Source organism: Oratosquilla oratoria, chromosome 21 (assembly GCF_046742065.1).
Source record: "Oratosquilla oratoria isolate Oo_2021 chromosome 21, ASM4674206v1, whole genome shotgun sequence".
NCBI classification, from domain to species: domain Eukaryota; kingdom Metazoa; phylum Arthropoda; class Malacostraca; order Stomatopoda; family Squillidae; genus Oratosquilla; species Oratosquilla oratoria.
The window spans coordinates 4,934,945-4,940,404 of NC_134797.1; positions in this window are offsets into that span (position 1 = coordinate 4,934,945).

The window sequence follows — 5,460 nt, forward strand, 5'->3', positions numbered from 1 at the left end:
CTCCTTCTCCCACCATTCCTATATCTCTCTGTTTGTCTATCTCTCCCTCATTCCTCCTTTATTATTGTCATCTCTCTAATATCTACTCGTTCCAATCTTCTCTTCTCCTTCACTCCTTCATCTACCCTCCTCTCTCTCCGTTACTCTATTTCTCCCTCTGTCCCTCCCTCCCTCCTCCTTGAATATCTTAGTCTTGGTAAGCTCTATCTTTCCCAAATCTCCTATATAAATTACAACCCATAAGCAGGCCTAGAACACCTTTCACACAAGGCAAATCTGTGGCCGCCAACAGTGGCGCCACTGGTTCCTTCCCATAGTTTCCAATTGGAGCCTTTCACACGAAGACATCGTGATCACGCCAAAGGCTCCCATTGAAAACAATGGAAACGAGATAGCTGCTACCACCACCGAATTCCTCGTGTGAAAACAGCCTTCTGACACCTGATTACTCTAAAATAGCTGAAGGGCTGACGGCAGCCTGATGAGAGTTTTTCTAGAGCCTGATCAAAGTCTGAAGGAGCTCTTTCTATAGCCTGAACGAAGCTCAAAGGGGGTCTCTAAGTCTCTTTGGATTTTTGTCTGAATTTTGATTTTTTAAGTCTGACCTCATTTTTAAGATCTTTCTAGAGTCTGATCTTAGTCTGAATAAAATCATCCATAAAACCTGACCTCACTTTAAAGGGAGTCTATGGATGGCTTAACCTCAGTCTAAAGGCGAGTATCAATCACTAAAGCCTAAAACCATAGTCTGACTATATATTTCAGAGATAAAAAAAAAGGCAGTTCGACTTCAACAGGAAAAAAAGAAAAGAATAAATGAAGTATCGCACTGAATTGCACCAAATGTTCTGAAGGGCACTCGCTCTATTGAACCCATACCCCATCCTCAACTTCCTTTTGTTCCTATCACCTCCCCTCCCCTCTACCTCCTTCTCCCACTTTCCAGAGCTTCTGTGTCCTCCTGTCACTCCCTATTCCCTAAATTGAAATCGATGTTTAATTAATTTATTCCAATTCTCAAAGGTTTCACTGTTTCGCACCCTTTTGGCCATTTCGGTCCCAGCTCGGCCACCCTCGCTGATTTCCAACCTATTTTCACGTCCTCCCTTTCATCCCACAGATCGCCACTTACGACATTTTTTTCCGCAATTACTTTATTGCTGCAAAGGGATATATTCTGGTCGAAATCTGCCTCAGCTTGAGTCGCATCAGCGTCAGACCTTCTCTCGCTTTATCATGAAGAAAAAAATTTGTGAATTTTGTTCTAGCAAAAGGACCCGAGATTTCATTAATTGACGGGGCGACCCCTGCCCTGAACTGGATTCTGATAGATCGATACCCTATTCAGATTAAATTTTGCTCTCTCATCTTCGTAAGATCGTGTTCTCAGCCAAAGCACAATCCACGGAATCTGTCATTACTATGGAGAGGTTAACAATATTGTGGCGAGCTCTATATCGTATTGTTGCAAATGCTGAAGAGAATTAAGATAATTAGCTTACTTTCGAGAGTATACTTGTTTGCATGACAATGAATGAGAGACGATCAGCTCTCGCCTGGAGAAATGCTTTTTACTTTGCACTTTGGAGATGTGCATCATGGCATCCCGACCATGGGATGCTGCAGTCAGGCAGCGTGACGAACGCACGGACAGGAAGGGTCACCCTCTCTGCTTCCCGATGACATCATGCTGGAAGCAGGTACGATAACAACACGATCTACGGCTTTCTGATTAGCGATGTGGCTTGGAGTCAATGTTGTCCTTATCCCGAATCAAACAAAGATGGTGCTCACATCTGTCTCTACTCTACAAAGCCCTGTGCAGTTGGCTTGGAGTCAATGTTGTCCTTATCCCGAATCAAACAAGAATGGTGTACACATCTGTCTCTTCTCTATAAAGCTCTGTGCAGTTAGCAACTTCTTGGTGAGCACAAAGAAAGCTTTACTCATTAAAGACTCGTAATATTCTACTTCTAGGGAAGCTATTGTTTGAAAACAAGACCAACCTTCACTTACAGGAAAACAAAGCCAGATTTTTTTTTATACTTCGTTCAGGCCATGGTCCGAGAAACTCTCCTCTTCTACCTCTTTTTTTTTTTTTTATCTTTTCCTCTTCTTTCTCTTTTTTCTTCTTCTTTTTCTTCTTTCTATTATTTCTCCTCTTCTTCCTCTTTCTCTTCTTCCTCTTCTCACTGGTATTTCTCGTCTTTCTTTTTTTTTACTTCTTCTTCCTTGTTCCTTTCTACCTCTTGTTTCCCTTCGGAGCTGCCTAGTGTAGGCCTTATGTCGGAACTGCCTAGTGTAGGCCTTATGGTCTCTTGCAGTCTCCTTCATTCTTATGTTCTTATGTAACAGTTTTCTCTTCTTTCTCTTCTTCCTTGTCTCCCGCTTCTTTCTTTTCTTCCTCTTCTTTCTCGTTATCATCATCAACTTCCTCTTCTTCCTGGTCTTTCGCTTCTCCCTCTTCTTACTCTTCCTCCTCCTCTTCCTCTTTTTGTCATTTTTCTCTTCTTATTTTTCTCTTTCTTCTTCCCTTACTTCTTTTTTCTGATCCTCCTCTTTTTATTTCTCTCCCCTATAGTCATTTTCTTCCTCTTCTCCCTTTCCTCTTCTCTTTCTTTTTCCTTTGATTCCTTTTCTTCCTCTTCTTCCTTTTCCAACTCATTCACTTCAATCTCCTTCTTCACTTCTTTTTCCTCTCCCTCCTGCTTCACCTTCTCCTCCTCCTCCTCCTCCTCCTCCTCCTCCTCCTCTCCCTCCACTTACTGACAAGGCATCTCTTTTGACCAATGCAGGTCGAACTAATTCGTATCGACGCGGACTGAAGTCTTCAACCTCCCCCTCCTCCTCCTCCTCCTCCTCCTCCTTCTCCTCCTCCTCCTCCTCCTCTTTCTTCTCTTAATCCCCTTTCTCCTTCTTCTCTCATTTTCTCTTTCTTTTTCTTCTCCTCCTCCTCCTTTAACTTTTCCTCTTCCTTTTCGTTTTTATTTTCATCCTTTCCGTCGTCTTTTTTTTCTTGATCTAATTTCTTTCTTAAATCCTTTTTTTTATCCTGCTATACTCCTCCACCACCTCTTCTTTCTCCTTTGCTTTCCAATTCTCCACCTTCTACTTTTTCCTCTAGTATTTTCCATCACCTCTCTGATACTGACGCTCCTTCTCCTTCTCCTCTTCCATCTCTTTCTTTTCTTCCTTCTCCTTCTCTTCTTCCTTACTTTTCTCTTTTTTTCATTTTTCTCTTTTCTTTTCTTCTCTTGCTCCTCCTCCTCTTCTTGCCCCTTCTCTTCTTTCTTCCCCTTCACTTCTTTTCCTCCATTCTCTCTTTTTTTTTCACATTTTTTCTTCCCTTTCCCTTCTTCCTCCTCCTCTTCTTCTCCTCTTTCTTTTCTTTATTCTGCCCTCTTTCTGCACTGAATCAGGCAGCTTCTTTCTCTTCCTCCTCCATCTCCTCCTCTTCCTTTTCCTCTTCCTCTTCCTGTTCTGGACCATTCTCCTTACTTCGTGAAGACCAGAAGTGTCAGCATTGTGAAGGGGAATATGTGGAGTGTAGTCAGTGACCAGGGCTCAAAATGGGGACCGGATGGAAGACGGGGTGTCAGGTGTAGTGCCAAGACGAGTCTAGTGAGACGGGAGTCACAGGGGAAGGAGGTATAGGGTAATGAGGGAGGAGGGCGAGTTTGAGGTTCTGAGAGGAAGAGGAGTTGGTGGTGGTGAGCCAGGGTAGAAGACATTTTTAGCAATGACCAGCGCTTCTATCTACTGGAGGTGGAGTCTCAGAGGTGTATAGGAGAACGAAAAGGCAGTACAAGTTAAAAATTGATCAACGTAGTCTCCGATATAGAAATAATTCTACGTAACTCTGGTACATAAGGGAGTCAATGCTCCATATGAGAAAGTGCAGGAAGAAATGGTGTGAGAAGGAATCGGTTAACCTTGAGGAAATGGAGGAAGAGTTGAGTGATAACTCGTCGATTATTTACCAAAGTTGAGAAGAAGGACGACATAAAGAGAATAAGGAAAAACAAGAGGAGAGGAGGGAGGAAAAGCAGAAGGGTAGAGAAGGGATGGGAGAGAATAGTAAGAGTACGACAAAGATATATATATATATATATATATATATATATATATATATATATATATATATATATATATATGTATATATATATATGCATATATATATATATATATATATATATATATATATATATATATATATATATGTGTGTGTGTGTGTGTGTGTGTGTGTGTGTTAGCTCTGTTGCCAGCATTACTTTCAGTTCCCTTCTATCCTTGATAACTGGATTTAATTCTGTTAACTATTCCTTCTGTGATATTATATTTCTTCATTCACTTTCAACTTTATTCACTTCCTTTTCATCATTGTATAATCATAAGTCACTCATCTGTAGGCCTCATGCGTCTTTCGTCCTACTTAGTCAAGTACAACTTAATATATGCTTTAGTCAAGTTCCATTACTCAGTAAACGAAGGGGAATTAAATTTGAACTTAAAATTTTCTTCATTTTCTCCATTAATTCTTCTACAACGTTATTGTCTTAGGTACACCAGAGGACTCCCACCTGGGATCCTTAGTACACTCACCAAGCCGAGTCTGCTTTGACATCACTATTTAATTCATCCAATAACTTTGACCGTTAGAATTATGTGCCACCCTTTGAGGGCGTGACTTTACTTCCGTGCACCAATAATTCTCTCCTCCTCCACCCTTTTCTCCAATCAGAAAGATTGTCACACTGTCTCAAGCAATACTGCTTACGCAAGCAATCTTGTCACGAAGCAAAGTGGCTTTAGTGTTAACAATTGGTAACATCAGCACCAATATCATACCCTAGCTTGTGTTTACAAACATTAGGCGGTGAGCGAGATTATGCAACTCTGCAACTCCGTAGCGGCCATTGCTTTCAAAACATCTAAGTCGTAAAAATGAATTTCTCGCCACCTACCACCTCTGTCTACCTATTTGTCTACCTTAATCTACCAGCCTCTTACATATATATATATATATATATATATATATATATATATATATATATATATATATATATATATATGTGTGTGTGTGTGTGTGTGTGTATATTTGTGTGTTTGTGTATACATATATATATATATATATATATATTGTATATATATATATGTATATATATACATTATATATATACATATATATATATATATAATATATATACATATATATATATACATATATATATATATATATATAAATATATACATACATATACATATACATATTAATATATATATATATATATATATATATATATATAGAGAGAGAGAGAGAGAGAGAGAGAGAGACGAAATATGCGAAATAAAGATTGAAGTTCATTTCAAAAGTAAATACGCGTTCGTTGTGAAATATTCTTCTTTAAAACTTTGAGAAAAATATGACTATTTTAATCTTTAGGGTACACGCCTACAGAG